The following is a 22,363-nucleotide window of genomic DNA, read 5'->3' as shown; positions in this document are numbered from 1 at the left end:
CGGAAGGAGCCTCCGCCCCGCTGAGCCGCTCTGCCAGTTTTCTCGCCGGAGCTCAAGTGTCAGGAATTTCTAGTTTTTTTTCCCCCTTCCTCGGGCAAATCTCCATCTGCACCTTCCGCGACGCTGGGAACAGGTGAGCCGGGCAGCGGCGCCCTTAGGACGCGCTCAGGTGCCTCGGCCCCGCCCGGGCCGCCGCGCCCCGCCCCGCCCTGCGCCTGTCGGGGCCCAGGTGCCGGAGCCCAGGTGCGCGCGGCGCGGGCTGCAGCTTCGCTCGACACCCGACAGCGGGCGCCGCTGCGGCAGCTCCCGAGCGGCGGAGCTGAGCGCCTTCGCGACTTGGGGCAGCTCCTGCGCTCGGCCCTGCTCGGCGGCGAGAGCTCCGCCCGGGCGCCGGGTTCCCGAAGCTGGGGGAGCAGGCGGGCGGGCGCCGAGGGGGCGGACCGAGCTCTGCGGACCCCGCCGGCCTGGGGCGACAGAGGCGGGTGAGCGGGGAGCGCCCAGGAGCGCGGAGAGCGTCGCCAGCCCCCAGCGCGCTGGAGACACCCGAGTGACCTGCGCCCTTGACACCATGCGACCCACCGCGCCTCCGCGCCGGCCTCGCTGAGGCTTCGCTGTCCGCTCGCTGAGACGCCGCGCTCGCCACCGCGGAAACTCGGGAAGACCAGGCGAGACGTTGGAGAGCCGCGCGGAGGCTGACCCAGGCGTCCTCTCCGCCCCCAAGAAGCTGCCGGCCCCTTGATCCCTGGGCTCCTCTAGCTTTACCATGAACCTGGCGCAAGCTTGGCGTTAGGAGAAATTCAGAAACCGGAGGGGGAGTCAAGGCAATTCTTTGGTTGCTAAGGTAATTGTAGTTGTTACAGAAATGGGCAAGAAACAAATGGGGGAAAAGATGTTTTAAAACGGTATGCCCTTCACCCTTCCAGTTCATGTGTGTTGATTTCATTTCATTTCCTGGGTGTAGATGCTTGTCCATTGCAGATACGTGACAGGTGTCGGTGTGTGTGTGTGTGTGTGTGTGTGCAGTTTGGGACTGTAGAGGCACGAGCTTACATAAGTGGTTAGGCAAGCTGGCGTGTGGAGTTGTGTGGGACGGGTGCAGGTCTGCATATAAATCATGTTCCTGGGTTTCTGGGTGTGAGGCGCTCACCGGCCGGGGCGAGCTGGCAGAGGGTACGTGCTTTTAGGTACTTCCAATCTTCTGGTTCCGTGATCACAGGTAGGGCAGCTTTACCTCAAAAGCAGATGTTCATTAACTTTTTCTCTGAATAAGCTCGCCCGTTTGTGGTTTGGAAGAAAAGCAAGCGAGAGGCGAGGTGTGGAGGGCAGGGGTGGGTGGGGAGGTCTGCTGTTTGGGGACTGCGGCAGGAAAGGGACCGGTGGGTATTTGCTCCGTGAGGATAACAACTGAAAGGGTTGTGTGAAGGACCGTGTTTACCGTCACTGTCAGGCTGCGTAAGAAGTGGCCCAGTGAGACAGGAAAGGAAAGTGACCCAGAAAATTTAATTTTGTTCAGAATGGAAGCTGTTGAATCTTATTATTACTATTTTTAATTTTGATGGAGTAGGAACGTTGTTTCTTTCTCTCTTGTTGAGACGAGTGGCATTTCCACGCTACAAACTTAAGATATTTTGGGTCTTGTTCTTGGCTTGGAATTGTTCCCTCAGTATTTATCAATGCTTAGCAGCTGGATCTGCAGGTACTTTCTGATCAATACCTCTTAGCAGTCCCAAAGTAAAACTGCAAAAATAAGCAGTAGTAGGTAAACTGGGACCTACTTTCCTAGGGTCCCAAAAGGGTTGGACCCTTTTTCTTAGCAGAGGGGGGTGAGAGATGGAAGAATAAGAAATGGGCTTATAAGTGTCCGGATGGAGTTAGAGTCTGAGCCACAGGTTTGTGTATGTTGTCAAAAAGTGTTAAACTGAAAGGAAACTGTCAGATTTGGCTTAATAGGTAAGGCTTTTATGGATCAATTTTCACAGGTAGATAGGTAATTATATGGAGTGGGCACTGGGGGGTTGGTGAGAAACTTTCTGTGAGTGGTATAGTCATTATATTCTATCTTCTTTTTTTTTTAATTAATTTGTTATTTTTGTAATGGGTGGGACTGCCCTGTGAGAGAAAGCAAGTTCTAGGACTGAGTGAAATTGGAGACTCTTCAGAGATTTACCTTTGTAAGCAAACGCTCACATGCTGAACAGCGAAAACCAAGATGGTAAATTCGTAAATTCTTTCTGCGTTCTCTGATATTACTAAGCTAAACTGTTGTGTAGATCTGGTGAGCTTATGTACTATAAATGTTGGTGTATTACTATATATATTTTTTTACCCCAAATAATTTGTCCTTTTCTGAAAGTGTCTGGAAATTCTAGAAATGTCAGCTTCTGTGAGGTATTTTTCTGAAGTAGGTAGCCACTGGCGTTTTCTTTTCCATAGTAATTACATTTGTTCTTAACTTTACTTCCCTGTCTCCTTTAAGAAACTTTAATTAACACGCACTGAATTTATATTGCTGAGAGTTTCAGTAAAACAATGCTAGGTTTTCTTCCAGTGACAAACTTATCTTATCAAGTGAAGCATTGCAACAATGCTTTTGGGGCAGAAAGATCTCTTTAAATGAGACAGTGCTTATTTATTTATTTATTTATGATCTGTGGAATGAGATGGCCAATATAGATATTTTTTTAAATGAGCAAACATTTCTTGAGAAAGAAAAAAATTTTAAAGGATATTTCGGACAATGAAATTTGTCAGTAATTTTGGATGTCTTACTGTCCGCAGGAACAGACTTTTATATAAAAATTGGATCATTCTCTTTCTTATTTCTCTGATATTCTCCCATGCACGTTATCCCCTGAACTCCTAAGACTTTGCCAGGAATTGCCAAACCTTCTGTTTTGTGCCGGGGTTAAACATCAGGGAGATTTGAGTAACGAGCTATGTGTCACATCAATGTTTTTCAAAAGAGATGCTCTCAGAGATCTCAATACTGGGATTAATTTTTCCTTTAGCTTCACAGTTAGCTCGTCTTAATTCATAGTGCTTTGAACCTAGGAAAGCATTTAACCTCTTCATTTTCAGTGCCAGCTGGATGGAACATATTTACCAAATTTCATCTTCATTGTAACATATGGCATGATATAAATAATTACTACACACACACTATCCTGCTGTATGGAAAGAAATAGAATTACAAAATAAACCTTTATGTTGTGTGATATGGATGTAACATTTCAAAAAAGTGGTTTTACTTTTTGCTTGATACCAAAGTAATAAATAACCATTGGGAAAAATTCAGGAAAATACAAAGGAAAAAATAGAAGATCGTTTGTAATTCTCCCATAGAAAGTGAGCCACTGTTGACATTTCTGCATACTATATATTTTTCTAGGCTATATTCCGATCACATTATTCCTTGTATTTTTACCCTTCTCCCTATCCCGCCCGCCCCCCTCCCCCCCCCCCCCCGCAGTTTTCAAATTGTAAATGAAACTTGGATGTGTGTTAAAGGTTTGGGAAATTACTGCTAGTTTGCTGGATGGCTTTGATAGATCAGGTTTTACTTTTTGTTAGTGGTCTTTATTTTCAAAGAGACTAGTTTCTCTGTTGTCTTTGAAAACCAGTGTTTGCACTTTGGATTGGCCAAACTTGGCTCCCCATAAGATTTAGGATTTAAAGCATCAGAAAAGAAACAGAAAGAACCTTGGCCATGCAGTGCGGGGGTGGGGGGGTGGTGGTGGTGGGAGAGCTGAGTTCTGGTTTCAATTTCCCCACCAACTCCTCACGTGGCTTTTGGGCTCTGGGCCTGTTTCCTCAAAGGACAAATGACACTTTAAGATTTAGCTCAATAAGCTAACCACATACTTGTCGTTTTGACCTTTGATGAGGATGATCTTTGTTTGAAGCAGGTTTTTTCTGGTTACCCCCAGAGTTTTGGACTCAGTTGGTCTGGAGCGGGGCCTGAGCATTTATATTTCTAGCATGATGGTCCCGCTGATTCTGCTGGTCTGGGGACCACCCTGAGAACTAGATGGTAAGTTCCTTGGGGGCAGAAACACTGTTGCACTTTTCTTTGCATCCCTCCGCCCCATGCCTAGCAATGTACCTGCCAGTAAGTGCCCGGTAAACATTGGTCAAACCGCTATCAGTTTTCTCCATGGGGAAAAAAACTTTCCGAAGTGGTCAGGATAAAAGAGATCATCATCCATAATTTGGAACCATTAAATCTGTAATAAGAATAATAATCAGTCATGAAACCCAGTTCTTCCAACTGTAGGGACAGCAAAACTGTTCACAAGTAGGCAAAGTGCACATTAAACCTAGTGAGTTACATTAAGTAACAACTCAGAGTACCTGCTTGAGATGTTACAAACTAGGAAGCTTCTCCAGTGCCTCACAGCTGCCTCCGTGAGACCTGTAAGAGGCAATTCTTTTTCTACCACATGCACATTCTAGTAAGGGTGAGGAAATTCACTATTAATTATCCCAACTACCAAGGCAGCCCATAAAGCAAGCAGTGGCCCAGACTCCGCCCTCATCCCCCAAAAAAGGCAGAACAGTGCTCGTTAGAGCATCCTGACCAGTCTCCGAGGGAGGACCGCATCTTATGACCCAGGAAACAAGAGAAGAGGGCACTGAGTGAGTGCATTTGCTAGCTAGGAGGTTCCAGCTGGCTGAAACACCATGGTCAGAACTTGTTGGTCTTCCTTGTGTGGCTACTTTGTGGCTAGAAAATGAATCCCTTCCTTCCACTTTGGTGTTAGAAACATAGGGTGCAGAGGACACCCATTTTTACAGATGGAAACTGAAAAATGTGTAAATATTTGAATATGAACAGAGTAGATGGTCCTGTGGGTGAGGCTATTCAAATGAGTTGTGGTGGAGACAGCTGTCTGGGCTTTTCGAAATACTTTGGTAAAACCATCAAAGGAAAAAGCCACCTTCAAGTTTTGGCATGGTAGAGCTCCCTTGTCCACTGCTGTCTGCCCTACCCTAGGGGCTATTTTCTTGCACAGGGGAAAGCACACGTTCATCAGAGGCTCCTGAGATGACAGTGTCCTGTATGAACGTGGGTGGGTGGTGGCAGCCCTCGGAGGTCCCCAGGCGCCTGTATTGCATTCAATCCAGGCCAGCCCCGAGCTCCCACAGAACTACCATCCATAGCTCTTCAAGTAGCACGACAGGCATTTTAAACCCTGTTCATTGTGTTTCTGAACCTCAATGTCCTCGTCTGTAAAATTAAAAAAAAAAAAATACCCCGTGAGTATGTGTGGCTGTGAGGAGAAGGGCAGAGGAGGCCCCGTAGCTGGAGAAGATGGGCCCTGTTACACCATACTTCCTGTTTTCTAAGAATTTTGATAATGAGTTACAACCCTGGTTGTTCCCTGGATGAAATCTGAAACCGGTCCCCACACATGAAAGGCAAGGAGAAGGAAGAAAGAGGGAGACCTCCAGATTGGTAGGTGAAAGATGTAATAAGCAAGGAAACTTACATAAGAGCCTTGTCTTCCGCAGGGCCAGAGGGGTAGATCTCTGTACCCACCTGCCAGAACCTTAAAAATTTATGTTTTTCAGGCCTGTGTTTCTACTTTGAGGCTTTAACTGGGCTCAGTCAAGTCCTCAGTCCAGATGGTCTCAACAACACCTTTCTCTCTCAAGGCTGCGTCCTTGCACATGCTCCCCAGGGGGATGGTGGGAAGAACGTACATTCCAAGCACGGGGGAGGGGTGAGGAGCCTCCTGGGTGCCGGGGTTCAACTCGCAGGTCAACTGGAGGCCACGTCCTCTCTGTGACCTCCTCCAGCGTGAGTCTGTTGGGAAATACTAAGTATTTCAGGGCAATTGTTTCCAACTTTTTTCTATTCCTGAGGACTTGCTCTGTCAGCCTAGCATTTGAGGAACTCCTAAGTTCCTTGGAGAATCTTACTCCATAGTTCTGACACTGGATGTGAGAAAGCAAGTGGCCCAAACACTGGAAGTAGAAAGGGTGGAGTGAGGATGATCTTCTTTTGTGGCAGCCAGCGATCTATTTCCATGAGCCTAAAGGCCATTTGTCACCAGCAGGAAGAGAAGTGAAAAATAGGGGCTGTGGCTACATCGATATCTCTTGTGCCAGACTGTGACCCACACCCGGACAAGGCCCTGTGCTATTTTTCTCTATTTCCTTGGTATCTCTTACAGTGCTTGGCACATGGTAGGGGTTTGGTAACTATGTGCTGAGTTACTGACTTGCAGAGTGACAGCTATGGGTGGGTGAAAATGGAAGGAAGGATGGACAAATACTGGTGCAGATGTGCGGACTGGACCAGATGTGGGTGCATGGACTGGCCTGGGTGCAGGCGCATGGGCAGTAACAGGTGAATATGCAAGGTGCAAATGGTTATAACCCCCATTCTTATTGTTTGCTTGATCCTGCCTGGCTAGATCCACCTGAGCTCCATGATATCGTGAGGTCCTCGTCCCAGTTTGTAATTATACATCAGTGTTTGTCTCTCCCACTAGGCTGTGGTCTGTTTTGTTTTTTTTTTTAAACCATAATTTTATCCTGCCCCCACCATGAGGCAACACACATAGTAAATGCTTGAGAGAAATTGGTTTCCTAAGCCAAAAGTTGCCCAGCCTACAGAGCTATGGATCTGTCATACAGCAGTGGACTGATCTTATAAGAATTAGCACATGTAAAGCCTTTTGTAGATCAAAGACTTTAACAAGAATTAGGTGGTATCACTCCCATTTTACAGATGAAGAAACTGAAGCTGAAGAAGAGGTTCAGCCACTTGTCCTAGGTCAGGTAGTTATTGAGTTATTAAAACCAAGATTTAAATCCAGATCTTATCCAACCCTAAGATCCCAAGTCTCTCTGATATATCACAAGGCCAGGGATGAACAGAAACCCTTCCCTTGAGATCATTTCAGTTGTTTTGGAGAGAAATAGAAATAAACAGAAAATAAACAATAAAGGATGTTAAGTGACAGTTTAGGAAAATAATGCACGGAATTTTATAAGTCAGATTGGGTAGCAAATAGATGATGAAGACAGTGAGTACAGTCCAGTTCAGAGAGAGAACACTGTATCATCAGACCTGGAAGAGAGGCTTTGGGAAATAGGCAGAAATTTCATAGGTGAAGAGAGGGGATAACAGCAATCTTTTCAGATAAGAGGTGTTAATAATAATAATAATTAAACCAATTATTGTTTGCTTTCAGAGTAAAAACGAATGTAAAAGCTTCATCATCAGAGTCATCCCAGACCAGCGTAGCTAAAACAACTAACTCCTGCCTCAACACAGTGCTCTGTATTGCCTTATCTGCTCCAGTTTTCTTCAGAGCTTTATCACCATGACATTGCACTATATGTTTTTATTTGTATTTTGTCTGTCTGTGTCCGCTAACATGTACACTCCCTGAGAGCAGGGACTCTATTTTATTCTCTCCTGTAGCTTCAACATCTGTCAGTTTCTGATTCATAGTAATTGCTTGAGAGCTGTTTGCGGAATGAAGGAAAGGAAAAGGCTTAGAAAATGGGTTGCAAACTCAAACACAGAGCCAGTTAGGTAAAGCAGATGAGTGAAACAAGTGAGGTTTCTTTTTTTTTTTTAACATCTTTATTGGAGTGAGGTTTCTTTCACAGTGGTAACTTAAGTTGTATTTTTTCATCAAAACCATGCTTTGTTTGTGTGTAAAACATGTAGAAAGTTTTTACTCCCAGAAAGAAATGTATTTATCCCCAGTTTCTTGAAACGTGGGGCCCTCTGCCCCATTTTTGAAAGAGACATGGGTACCAAATAACACTTTCCTTTTTTCTAAAAGCCAAACAGCCACCCACGTGTGACGATGAATGGCATCTGGTGCTGGACCTCAGGGTTGGGAAGCATTAGGGGCAGGTAAGGACTGTGTTAAAGCAAAGGGTATGTGCTGCTCAGAAAGCTGTTGTCATCCATTTTTAATCCATTTTAGTCATTAGCAACTAATTCCAATTAGAAAAATATAGGGATCTACAATGCCTAATCCAAACAAAACGCTTGTTAGAGCTGGCTGTGTTTTTTTTCTTCTTGTGACCTCTGTAGAAGAAAGACAACTTTAAAAACAGTATACTGTGTATTTTTCCCTGGAGCCACTGTGTAAGTGCTACAGTGTTCAGATTCCAAACCAAGCAGGAAACTGCCGTTATATTATTTTGCTGACCATACATCCTAAAACAAAGACTGATTCAGCAGCTGGTCAGAATAGAAAGGATGCATTCACAAAGAATACATTTATTGATTATATTTGAGTTTTTTTTAAGGGGAAGGCACTTTTAACTTTCAGAATGGCAGGTAGTTTAGGGACTTGGCTGCTGGTTCCTGCCTGTAGCCAGGGGTTTGTGACATTAGACAAAGCAGCTTAATGCTATTGATCTGTGCTCTCCCCAGGTGCAGCATAGGGCTGAGAAATTGTGATTGCTTCTTGGGCATTCCTGTAAGAGAGAGTATTCCTGGAAATCTGAGGTTTAGTCACTCTTAGTTTGGGGGTGGGGGAGGATGGGGGAAGGGGAGGGGGTGTTCCTACCCCAGGTGACAGTTAGTCTAAGGTCTCTGCTGTTCTTCTCTGCTCCTTGTCCTGCTTGTTCGTGACGACAGTGGTCCCACTACTGAAGGCCCTTTTCTAGATGATGATTAATCAGATATGGCTTCTGTTTTCAAGAGGTTTAAAATTCTGTTGAGGGGAAAAAGATGGAGAAACAGAATGTGGTAACACAGGCACGTATACATGGAATGGGGGAGGGATTACTTCCCACTGGGAGATTTCGCTGAAGAGGTTGAATGGATGAATTGGATGTTGGAGGACCTGCAGAGTTGGGGGTCTGCAGAGATGGGGCAGGGGACACAGTTGGTCAAAGTGTGCTTGAGGCATTTCAGTGTAAGTAAAAGGATAGAAGTGACAAAGTGTGCAAAGGATTTTTAATACCTCTCTACTGAGTGTCAGGTCCTCAACGACCTTCCAGGCAGAGAAGTCCATGTTGAAGAACTTAGAACTTAAGGGGAAACAGGGATGGGGAAATCTAAATTTATGTTTACTGAAAGTAAAATGAGAAAACAAAGTAGATTGAGTGACATTTTCCTCACCTTATGTTGATAATAGAGGGTATGTCACAATGAATTTCTAGTTACTTCTTACTATTATTCAGGAGATTGCTCCCCTGCAGTGAAATGCTTGTAACTGGTTTTGCTTTATTACAGTCAATGAACAATTCCCATGCGAATGGGCATTTTTCCCCACTATGTCAGGATCTCTGTCCAAATGTTCAATTTCTTTTAGACTTTCAGACTGAGAGGTTTGACCACTGACTCCCAGATCTTCCTATGGCTTAAGGTTAAAGTGGATACATCTTGGGATAAACTTTATTTAACTTGCTTGGCATGACCGATTAGGAAGTTGTCAGATGTCTCACCCCAACGCACAGGGTATTTCACTTTATGCCAAAGCATATGCTGTCAATTCTAGGTTTTCGTTTCCTTGGCTTCCTTTAGCTTTCAAAAGCTTCTCTGCAAAAACCAGTTCTTCAGCCTGCCATCTGCCATACTCCCCCACTTAAAAAAAAATCCATTTCTAATCCCCAGTTTCTTATATTTTCTAATTATCCTTAACAGGAATGACCAGTTGGCTATCAAAAGTGTATTTGGAAGTAGGTTGTTTTAAGTTGAACTTTACTTATTGGTAATTCTTAGTTGCGGAATGTTTCCTGTGGTTGAGATTGGTCATATTGTTGATTATATGAAGATGAATAGTGATTGATAAGACTAGAAATGCAAATTGGGGCCAGTCTATTGAAGGAATTAAATGCCACATATACATGATAAAGGTGATGATGTTAATGGTGATTCAGAGCTCTCTTGGATGTAGACAAAAAACAAAACAACTGCACTAAAACAAAATTCAAACCAACTCAAGCAAAAAGGAATTTATCTGACTAATATATCTGGGAATTCAGGCATGGCTGGATCCAGGGACTTAAATGATATCATCAGCACTTCTTACTGACACCGCATCGTCTTGATATCCTTCTTCTGTGACACTAGAAAAAAAGAAGATGGTCATTAATCTCCCTCCCCTCATATCCTTTCAGCCTAATCCCTCACAGGGAAGGGGCCTTCTCTCTTCCAGTATTCTTATCTCAGTCTCAAGGAAGGACCCTGATTGGTCCTGGTTAGAGTCACATGTCTATCTTGGTCCAATCAGTGTGCCCAGTGATATGGCATACTCTGCTGAGGACAGTTTACAAGCCCATCTTTCTGTATCAGAAGAAGTAAATTTAACAGCAAATATATATACATATATATACACACATCTATATGTGTATATCTATACACATATAGATGTGTGTATATATATGTATATACACACATCTATATGTGTATATTTATATACACATATATATGTATACATGCACACACACACACACACACACACATACACATACACTGGGCAAAAATATCCAGTAGCTGCTTCAGTCTTCTAAACTGGCTGGAAGACTGGATTTTATTTGCTGGAGAGTAGAAAGTTATTAAGAACAAGTGCAGAGTATTTCAACTACTCTTTGGGAGTTCTGAGCTTTTATAAGAGCTGGAAGACTTTCAATATCCAAAATAAAGCTTTTGGATAGTGTGAAACATTCTTTCAGTTGTGTGTTTCTAATCTTGTTTCACTTCTATACCAGCTCTCTCGTTCAATGATTTTTGCTCCTGGTCTATGCCTGCACACAAACATTGGGGTAAGTGTGTATGTATATAGTGGTGACAGATACAACCTCTGGCTCCTCCACCATCCCTGCAACTGTATCTCTGCAATTACATCACTTTTTCATGGCTGTACCTGAGATGGCTCAGGTGCCACCATGAGAATCAGAGATGCTCTGTCCTATATCCTTTTCCCAGAATATTTGCACTCTTTCCAGAAAAGTACACAAATCATTGCTCAATGAATTTTCAAAGAGTAAATACATCCATATTGTCCCTCCTAGGTTAAGTGAGAGAATATTTATTACCATTCCCCCAGAAACTACCGCAGGCACCCTCCCAGTGGTACTACATACCCCCTTTCCCCAGCGGCGACCACTAACCGGATTTCTAACACCATAGCACTCTCATTTTTGAAATATGCGAAATATATATGGAATTACACATATATGTATATACTCTCTTTTTTGTGGCTTCTTATGAACAGTACTGTTTGAGAGATTTATTCATGATGTGGTATGTAGCCATAGTTTATTTTTACTGCTGTATAGCAGCCCACTCTGTAACATTTCACAAACAGTTTATTCATCTACTGTTGATGGGCATTTGGGACATTTCCAGTTTAGGGCTACTGTGAATAATACGGCTATAATTTTTTTTTAGTGTGTTTTTTGGTGCACGTATGAATGCGTTTCTGTTTGGTATGCACCTAAGACTGGATTTCTGGGACATGGGGACATAATGTTCAACTTTAGGAGGGCCTTACAAAGAGATTTCCTAAGTGGTTGTACCAGTTTATACTCCTATCATCAGTTTATGAGTGTTTCAGTTTCTCCACATACTTGTCAACACTTGAGACTGTCAAACATTTGAATTTTAGCCATTATGGTGGGTGGGTGGTGGTGTCTTATTGTGGTTTCAGTTTGCTCTGGTGACTAATGATTATTGTGCCTTGTTAGTAATTTTTTGTCGCTTTTACTTAATCTTCTGTGGTCCCTCTTCAAGTTTATTGCCTATTTTTCTGTTGGATTATCTATCTTATTGATTTGGAGTTTTTTTTTCAAACAAATTCTGAATACAAATATTTTTACCAGTTATTTGTATTTGAAGTGTCTTTTCCTATTTTGTGGCTTTCCACTTGACTCTCTTTTGATGAATAGGAGATCTTACTTTTAATAATCCAATTTATCAATTTCTTCCTTTATGGTTATTGTTTTCTGTGCCTGCTTAAGAAAGTTTTGCCTACCCTAAGGGTCATGAAGCTATTTTCCCACTTTAATTTATAGAAGCCCTGTTGTTTTGCCTTTTACCTTTAGGCAAAAAATCTATGGCATAAGAAAAAGATCTACTTTGCTTTCCATAAGTATATCCAGTTAACCCATCACTACATATTGAAAAGTCTCTTCTTTTCCACTGCTCTGAAATGCCATCTTTGTTATAAATCAGGTGATCATTTATACGTGGATCGTGGATCTCTCTCTGCTTTCTAGCCCCTTCCATTGTTCTATTTGTCTATTCTTATATAATATCACACTGTCTTAACTAATATAGCTTAATAATAAATCTTGATATCCAGTAGTATGTCTCCTCCAGCTTTGTTGTTATTTTAAGGATAGTTTGGTTATTCTTAGCCATTTGTATTACTATATAAATTTTAAAATCATCTTTTGATGGGATTTTGATTGCATTAAATCCCTAACCCAAACTGAGAGTAAATTAATGTCTTTAGAATGTTGACTGTTTCAATGTATTAATATGGTAATCCCTTCATTTATTTAGAGCTTTCATTTCTGTTAGTGTTTTGTATCTCTCTATGTTGTAAATGCATCACACATTTTTCTTTAGATGTATTCCCAGTTTTTGAAGGTATTTGATGGTATAAATGGTATCTTTTAAAAACATCATTTTCTGATTGTTTGTTGCAGGTATATAGAAATGCAGTTGGTTTTTATATATTGACCTTGTATCCAGTGACTTTGCTAAAAAATTCACCTGTTAATCCTAATTAATCCTAACAGGTCTGATAGGTAGATTATTATGTCTTTTCCATGTACACAAGCAAATTACCTGCAAAAAAAAGTTTTTACTTTTTCCTTTGCAGTCATTGTGCCTTTTATTTCTTTTTCTTGCCTGTTGCATTGGCTGAGACCTTTAACATAATGGTGAATAGAAGTGGTCATAGTGAGCATCATTGTCTCATTCCTAATCTCAGTGGGAAAGCTTCCGGAGTCACTGTATGTGTTTTTAAAATACCCCTTATCAAATTAAGCAAGTTCCCTTACATTCAAAATTTGCTCAGAGTATTTTCATGAGTGGATGTTGGATTTGACGAGATACCTTAAAGCAATGTTTCATGGAATGTCTGTTCTCCTCTGCACTTCCCTTTTCTCCATGTGTCCTCATTGCCTTGGGAGCACTTCTTTTAAAATTTTATCCAACTTTTCTAGTTGTTCTCAGGGGTTGGATATGGAACATTCTAAGTTGAACTATTTTTGTCTTCTATCTACATAATATGAGTAAAATCATACCCTCAGGAACCTATTCAGTTGTTATTTCTTTGACCTGTATTGCTCCTGCCTGGTGAGCTTTATGAATAGACCTTTCTTTTGTCAAGTGTTGCTATCTCCAGAAGGGGAAAAACCTACTACTGCGACTTCACATGTATGCACTGTAGAGTCATAAAAGAGCTGGACCCCGTATTTAAGTGCCCAGTTGTAAAGATACTGATTTTTACCTGTTCTTACAATTAAAAGAAGAAGAAAGAAAAAAACAAAATCCCAAGGAATATAACTGACATTCTTAAAAAAAAAGCCAATCCAAGTGCTTTTCATCTTGGTCCCCTGGGAACATGCCATCCTCTTCATCTCTTAGTCATCCCATTCTTGTGCATAGAAACTGGCAAGGCTTCCCTATCACTCCTATTTCTCCTGTAGCAGTCATGCCACCTTTCATGTGAAATAAGAGAATAATAAAATGTTAATTCTGCAGTCCCCAGAGTCAGTAATATTAGTCACTATTAGTCAGTAGTGTTAGACACTGTGATCTTAGAATCCATACTTATATAAGTCCTCTAATGTGAGAGGACAGGCACTTGGGATCTGAAGACCTGCATTTTCATGCTGCTTTGTTACTGACCAGGAAGATGACATGCTAGTGTAACTCTATCTCCCAGGCCTTGGTTTCAGCCTCTGAAAAATTAAGTGATTGGGCGTGTTCAGGGAACAGAAAAAATTTTGTGTAAAGGATCAAAGAGTAAGTGCTTTGAGCTCTGTGGGCCGCATGGTCTCTGCTGCAGCTACTGAGCTCTGCCCTTGTAGTACAAAAGCAGCCAAGGCAATAAGGAAACAGATGGGTGTTTATAGAACTTTGTTTATGGGCACAGAACTTCGATTTCTGTACAGTTTTCATGTGTCATAAAATATTATTCTTCTTTTAACTTTTTTCAACCATCTGAAAAGGTAGAAATCATTCTTAGCTAACAGACCACACAAAAACAGGCACGGGGGTCAGGGTGGGGAGGGGGAATGGGGAGTTAGTGTTTAATGGGGACAGAGTTTCACTTTAGGAAGGTGAAAAATTCGGGAGCTGGATGATGGTGAGAGTTGCACAACAACGTGAATGTACTTAGTGTCACTGAACTGTACAGTTAAATATGGTTAAAATAGTATGTTTTATATTATGTGACTTTCACCACAATAAAAAAACATTTAAAAGAAAAACAGGCAGCAGGCTAGGTTTGTCCCAAGGGCCCTACTTTGCCAACCCTTGGACTAGCTGATTGTCAAGGGCTATTTTAGAGCTCTGTGTTAGGCATTGATATGCTAATCTTTGTAAAAATATTTTTTTTCTGTCCCATGAACACTGTTCAAAAGAGTCTTATTCCTTTCTCTTAGATCAATTTAGAATAAGAAAATAAAAGAGTTATTTCCCTTTATTTTTTATTTCCCTTTATTTCTTCCCTGACATATGCTGTTTCATTTGGTAGATCTAAGTTTCTGACCTATATGATTTTCCTCTGCCTGAAGAACTCCTAGCATTTCTTGCAGGCAAGTCAATTAGTGATGAACTCACTCAGTATTGATCTGAGAAAATTTAGATTTCCTTCACTTTCGAAGGATCATTTCACTAGATGTAGAATTCCATGTTGGTGTTTTTTTTCTTTCAACATTTTAAGTATTTAGAAACTAACACACCATTGTAAAGCAATTATACTCCAATAAAGATGTTAAAAAAAAACATTTTAAGTATTTGCCTGTACTCTCATTTGTATGATTTCTGGTGAGAAGCCCCCTGTAATTCTTATCCTTGTTCTTACATAGTTAAGGTTTTTCTTCTGGTTTCTTTCAAGATTTTCTCTTTGATTTTCTGCACTTTGAATACAGTATGTCTAGATGTAGTGATCTGTTTTGTTCTGTTTTCATGTATACTGATTGGTGGTCTCTGATCTTTCTGGATCTGTGTTTTGGTGTATGTCATTAACTTTGGAAAATTCTCAGTCATTATTCCTACGAATATTTCTTCTTCTCCTTTCTCTTTCTTTTCCTTCTGGTACTCCAATTACACTTAATGCCTTTTGATATGTACCATAGTCTTTGGATGTTCTGTTCCATTAAAATTTTTTTCTCCCTTTTTTTCAGTTTGAGAAGTTTCTATTGACCTCAAGCTCACTGAATTCTTCCGTGGCCATTTAGAGTCCACCAATGAGTCCACTGAAGGCATTCTTCATTTGTTACAGTGTTTTTGACTTTTAGCATTTTCTTTTTAAGGATTTTTTTTTTTTTTTAAAAAGAGTTTCTATCTCTGCTTTCATTACCATCTATTTTTCCATCAGAACCTTTAACATATTTAATCATAGTTATTTTAAATTTCATGTCTGATAATTTCAACATCTGTGTCACATCTGGTTTTCATGACTGCTTGTCTCTTCAGATTGTGTTTTTCCCTTGCCTGTTAGCATGGCTCATGATTTTTTGCTGAGAGCCAAACACAAGGTATCAGGTAATAGAAACTGAAGTAACCAGGCCTTTTCCGTGAGGTTTTATTTAATCTGGCCAGGAGTTGGGCTGTGCTCAATGCTTGTTGTAGCTGTAAGTGCGAGAAGCTTCAAATTCCCCTGGTGTTCTTGTTTTCGCCTACTCTCTTAAATTAAGGTTTCCCTATGTGCTCTTCAGAGACAGTGTCTTGGAGGTCTTTGAGCTGTAACCCACTGTTGTTATACCGGAGCCTGTCGGTGTGGTGGGAGGGTGTAGATGAGGAACAACGTTCTATCACCTTCCAACTAAGGGCAAATGTAGAGCGGCTTCCCTCTGTAAATGCAACAGCACTTCCCCTATTGCAGTGGAAGGAAGACCAAGAGCATGGTGGTTTAGGTGAGGGTGTCTCAAGATGAGAGACTTGCCTTCTGCCGGCTTCCATTTCTTCAACAGATTTTGAAGTGAGCCCATCAACTGAGACCGTGTGTGAAGCTCGAACAAGGAGAAGTTATGAGATAGCCAACTCAGAAGGGGAGAGAGCAAGCTTGACAGGAAAACCTTTTAGGTTTGGTGGGCAGTGTTGACGAACTAACTAACTAATTTACTTATTTATTTATTCATTTATTTATGGCTAACTCACTTCAAGTTTGCACTCATGAATTTCAAATGCAGCTTGTGGGCTTCCCTGGTGGCGCAGTGGTTGAGAATCCGCCTGCCAATGCAGGGGACACGGGTTCGAGCCCTGGTCTGGGAAGATCCCACATGCCGCGGAGCAACTGGGCCCGTGAGCCACAACTACTGAGCCTGCGCGTCTGGAGCCTGTGCTCCGCAACAAGAGAGGCCACGCTGGTGAGAGGCCCGCACACAGTGATGAAGAGTGGCCCCCGCTTGCTGCAACTAGAGAAAGCCCTCGCACAGAAACGAAGACCCAACACAGCCATAAATAAATAAATAAATAAATAAATAAATAATTAAAAAAAAAAAATTTTAAAATGCAGCTTGTCAGCCTGGTGAGTGATTTCCTCCCCACCCCAAAGCATTCACCTGCTCGGATGTGAGCTTGGATATCATATGGCAGAGAGTCGGGTTCCCTCCGTGTTGGAGTTTTGTCAGGAAATATGACACAGAAAGGGGAGGTGAGGAAGTTGAGGATATTTGCAAAGGACTGATGATGAGTGATTATAATGACGGAGCCAGGGGGAGAAGAAAGTGAAGGCAGAGTGAAGAGCAGTAATGAATAGTACCAAAGGTGTGGTTGAAATGGATTGAATATTTGTAGAGAATGTTCAATAAGTGATCTGGAAAGAGGGGCAGTGGACAGAGTGTACCTTCTCAACTTGTGTTGGGATTTGAGGTGGTACAGTCACCAGCGATGGCAAGGTTCCGCATGTGGCTTTGCAAGATGGTAGCTGAGGAGGAGGGATGAAGGAAAAGGGTTCAGATGAGGAAAGAAAAGGGTGGAGAAACCAGCTTTGGCTCTAATGTTAAAGTCACTGAGGTTGACCAAGGGATGGAGAAAACCTCTGAGACCTCGAAGCTGGAATCTTTAGGAAATGAAAAGGCTTAACAGGAGAGAGGTAGGAAATAGCAGTGAGAATGGGTGGATAGTGGCACGGCCAGATGGTCCGAATGTCATGAGGGCAGGGGTTTGTGTAGGAAGACGGGAGGGAAATCATTTGAAGCAGTAGTGGAGAATCAGGAGGATGCTTGCTTTACTTCTTGGTCTTGAGATAGGTGGGGTGAAGACAACTAGGCTTCAGGGAGGGGATGTCTTTGGGGGAAGCCAGGGTTCCATGAAGGTCACAGAAGGTCGGAGTTCAGAGAGGAGGTGGAAGGACATAGTGGGCATGCTGTTCACAGAAGGAGAATTCAGAAGGCAGAAGGAGTCAGTGAGGAGGTGACGGGCTCTGCGTGTCCAGAGCTGTGTGGAGTTCAAAGCCCCTGGTAAGAGAGGATTCCTGGTGGACCTGAACTTCAGGCAGCGACTGCAGTAATAGACTGTGAGGCACATCACACAGCCAAGTGCATCCTGTTATGTGAAGAACTTTCCACTTCTCCCTCCCAGCTGAATTTTTTTTAGGACTTTTGTTTAATAAAAGGATTGCAAAAATAATTTTCTTTACAAGTAGCTTTGGTAGATTAGTTTGTTTAGGCTGTCAGGCAGTCAAGCAACTTAGGGAAGATTGTATTTATTCCTATGTCTTCAGGTAGGATTGGTATGGGGATGTCAGCTTCACTGATACACTAGCAAGAAGAAGGAAAGACCCATTAATTAGTTGAGAACCTACTATGTACCAGTTGTACTATGTACCAGAAGTACCTGCTACTGAGTATGCTATAATTAGTCTGTAGGTGCTAAATACTGTATATTTAAGTATATACTGAAATTTGTATATTTACAAAATTTTGTTTTAAATACTGTGTATCAGTGATTTCACTGGAGACCAAGCTGCCCTATTGGAAACTCTGTGGGTATTGCAGTCAGTCCTGGATTTGAATTCTAGATTCTTGGCTGACAAGCTGTTTTATTGATACTTTGGGCAAGTGACCTATGTTCTCAAGCTTCAGTTTTCTCATCTGTAGCGTGGGAGTGATAACATCCACCTGTTAGAGTTTCTGTCATCATCTGGGTGATTCTAATGAGCAGGGAAGGCGGAGAACCACTGGTACAGGTGATGAGTATTTGTTCCATTTTATGGATGAGGAAACCAAGGCTCGGAGAGGCTAAATAAGCATAGCAATACGCTGTTCATGGTCACACAGCTCTTAAGTGGCATGGCCGGGACTGAGAGCCAGTTCTTTGACCTCAGGACCCTGGCTTTATCCATCACAGTGAGTTTCTGGCCAAATTCAAGGGAAGTTAAAGGAGCCCCACCTCAGCATGGCTGCCCAGACTGTCGGCAGCATGGGGCGGGATGAAGGGATCAGGCGAAGAGAAGGCAGGCTCCGTGGAATCTAGGTCACTAGTTCCCAATCCTGACTGTTCTTCCAAATCACCTGGGGAACGTTTCATTTATAAATCTCCACGGACCATCCTAGGCCTACTGGATCAGAATTTCTGGAGCCTGGGAACCAAGAACATGTATCTTTATAATCTGCCCCCCTCTCCAGTGACTCTGAGGCTCCTTGTCTGGTTCAGGTCCTTGGACCAGCTTTTGGGAACCCCTGAGTTCTAGCTGAAGTCCTAAAATGATCAAGCGATTACAGTCTAGTAAAATACTGGGTGCCTGGCATTACCAGCAGCATTGGCCCCTAGGGGTTGAGCTCTAGTGCCTTGTTTTCAGATCTTTGGTGCATTACTTGAAACAGACACTTGAGCTGTCATGGAGCGTCTGAACTTTGAGTATATAGGAGACGTCAAGTTGGCAGACTCTGCAGTAATAGAAAGAGTTATTTGTTCTTTAGAGCTATTGCTCTTCTTTCTTCCCTCTTGAGGTTCCTGCCCACTCAGTCAGATTAGAGCTGTATAAACAAGCTTGTACTACTGAGCTAGCACACATCTTGTAAATTTTTTTTTTTTTTTTCTGAAGTACTTAACATTGCTGATGTCAGAAAAAAAATCCACTGGGTTTTAATGGGCTGAGGCAAACAATGTGAATTGGATATAACACGGAGGGGAGGAAATAGCACCAACAGAAATTCTTATGTGGCAGCATAAATATTCAGACTAATATTACAAGCAGGGTTTGGTTGCCTCTCCTGAAAGGTATTTCCTTGAATAGGGTTTCAAGGGCTGGACGCTAGAAGTGGCGAGCATGATGTGTAGGGCTTTTTGCTGCGTGTGATGCTGGTTTTAGTGGCGTTGTAGTGTAATTGTAGTGGTCTGCTGCTTAGTTGTGTATCACGATCACCCGAGAAGCTTGTGAAACTGCTAATGGCTCCATCTCAGATGCACTGAGTCAGAATACCTGAGGAGGAGGAAGGCTTTCTCCAATGATTCTGATGTCAGTGGCCTGGCAATTTCACTTGGCCAAACACTGGCCAAAAATAAGACTGCTGGTCAGTTGCAACAATTCATTCAGTGCCAAGGAAATTCGTGTGACTTGTTTTATTCCCTCTTCAAAAGCAACCCTGCAAAGTAGAGGGTTCTCTGCTTCCAGGTGAAGAGCTGGAAGTTTAGGGTGGAGGAATCAATTGCCAAAGGCCACACAGCAGCCTTGGTGTGGCCAGAGCTGAGATGCGATTCCTGGTCTGACTTCAAAGCCCCTCCCTTTTCCACATCATGGAGGTCCTTCCTACCTGCCCTGCTCAGCATCATTATCTGCTGGACCCTAGGCTTTGCTTGCTAAGGGGCTGGCATTACAAAGGAAAACAGCTGGCATTTGTGGTAACTGAAGCTGCAAATGCAATGTAAGTTTGGAGTGAATTGCAGTCCTGACTTTCAAAAGATTTACTAATCAGAGTTTGAGTCATAGATGCTCAATTGTTCTGTTATTCACAGGGTCCCTCCTCACTATACTTTCTACCCTCCCACATATTCTTTCTGACCTAAATTGCTCGTGGATTCCAAAAGTGGATCCCTGAGTTCAAGGCTGGTCCACGTCAATAAACCCTGGGGGAAATCTTCATGTGTGATTCCATCCCTAGGTCTTTGTTGATAAAGAGCCTTCTTTGCTGAGCAGTTTTAATGGCTTGTTAACCAGATGAGTGTTCTAGACGGAGTACACTGCATCTTCGTGAAATCTTATCAGTTTTGTCATTCATTAAAAATATTAAGAATCTGCCTGCCAATGCAGGAGACACTGGTTCGAGCCCTGGTCCGGAAAGATCCCACATGCTGCGGTGCAGCTAAGCCCGCGAGCCACAGCTGCTGAGCCCGTGCGCCACAACTACTGAAGCCCGTGCGCCTACAGCCCGTGCTCTGCAACGAGAGAAGCCACCGCAATGAGAAGCCTGTGCACCACGGCGAAGAGTAGCCCCCGCTCGCCACAACTAGAGAAAGCCCACGCGCAGCAACAAAGACCCAATGCAACCAAAAATAAATAAATAAATTAATTTAAAAAAAAGTTTGAGTACCTTCTAGGTGCCAGGGATAGAGGGGTAAACCCCACCGACAAAGACTCTGCCCAGGCAGAACTGGCTCTCTAGCAGCGGAGGTCCCTGATAAACAAGTGAGCAAAGTCATATGAATTCAGCTAGGTGCAAATCCCTGTTATTTCACTCTCCACATTTGACTGTCTTCCACTTAATCTCCTTGAGATCAGATCATCGTCATGTTTTTTTCCTCCCGGGTGTCTACCACTTCTGCGGCTTCAGATGTTCATACCTGTGTTGGGACCCAGGCTGGAAGGGCCTCTTCTGCCTCCCCCAGACTCCTGTTCATCCTTCTGCTTTGATCGTAGTTGCCGCCTCTTCCTGCTCTGTGCTGTCATAACTGAGCACCCACATATTAGTGTCCTGCATTTTTGGACATGTGTCACCCCTCCTGGACTCTGAACATTTTAAGGAGAGACGATCTGTGTCTGATTTATCTTTATATCTCCAGCACAAAGCATGGAGCTTTGTGCAATTGGATTCTCAGTGTTTGCTCCAAGATTAAACGTTGAGTCCCATGGCACCTAGTGGTGGGTGGTAGTATTACAGGAATTGCTCCACGGGGAGGGATGCTGAGTCTGGGAGGGGATGCTCTAGCTTACCAGTTTGGTGATTCTTTGAGAAGTTCAGCATGAGCATCGTCATGATTAGAGGAGAAGAGCTAGCATATAAGCAGTGATGATGGAAGAGAGGTGGCATGGAACATTCTGGTGAGTCTCTGAAGAAAAGTTAGAAATTTGAAATTCTGAGGTTCTAGGACAGAGCTGGAATACTAAGGATGTATAGCTAATGTCCACTGGGGCTGTGGCTTGACCTGGTTCCAACAGCTAGTTAGTTGCAGATCAGGTGGGGGATCCAGGCTTCTCAGTTCAGAGGGTTTTCAACTATGCTGGGACTGCGGTTTGTGACAGATAAGGAAACAAAGGCACAGAGACGTGAAGTAACTTGCCTCAGACCACACAGCTAGTGAGTGGAGCCTGGATTGAGACATAGAGACATAGATCTGTCTGATGAGAGAGGCCAGCTTGTCGCCACTAAGCTATCATGTCTCGGAGATTGTGAAATGCGTGGTTGTAACACATTTGCAGTTTTCCTCTTCTGTTAGTTGAAAGCGACTAGAGAAAAATATTATTACTAACGTGTTTTCTTTCTATTGAAATGTAGTTGTGTGTTTTCAGAAAAACATTCGCAAATATTAAAAGTCCCTATATTATTTACTGTACGTATATACATGTATATCTAAGTAACCTAAAGAAGGTTTTGTTTTTCTCCACCACTAAACTTAAAGTACTCCTACTTCATTTTTATTGTACTTCATTTAAAAATAAATATTTATACTATGTTGTAGTGAATGAAAATCTAGTTCTTTAATTTTAGGAACCCAGCTCTATAGTCAATGATTTAATTAGAACATCCTTACCTGTGTAGGTTTCACATCTAGTACTCTCTAACATCTGTTGACATGTAGACTAGAAAGTGGTTGCATCACTATTTTAGAAATGCTTCTTTCTAGACACAGAAAAGTTAAATGACTCGTCTGAATTTCAAAACGAGTTAATAGAGGAACCAAAAATAGAAGCTTTTCTACTACATATTAGACTCACTAAAGTTCCAAACATAGAGGCTATGTACATTTACTGAGCAG

The 22,363-nt window shown here is 42.5% G+C and overlaps 1 protein-coding gene across 1 annotated transcript in view; it reads left to right on the top strand.

Moving 5' to 3' along the window:
* The first annotated feature begins 818 nt into the window (after window positions 1-818).
* RGS6 (regulator of G protein signaling 6) overlaps window positions 819-22,363 on the top strand; it is a 564,680-nt gene continuing 543,135 nt past the window's right edge. Inside the window, exon 1 of the mRNA XM_068562720.1 lies at window positions 819-841. The gene's annotated coding sequence lies outside the window, so the exon portion shown is untranslated. The remainder of the gene's footprint in view (window positions 842-22,363) is intronic.

The sequence above is a fragment of the Eschrichtius robustus genome, chromosome 1 (assembly GCF_028021215.1).
Source record: "Eschrichtius robustus isolate mEscRob2 chromosome 1, mEscRob2.pri, whole genome shotgun sequence".
In the NCBI taxonomy this organism is placed as follows: Eukaryota; Metazoa; Chordata; class Mammalia; order Artiodactyla; family Eschrichtiidae; genus Eschrichtius; species Eschrichtius robustus.
This window is presented reverse-complemented; position numbering and strand designations above follow the sequence as displayed.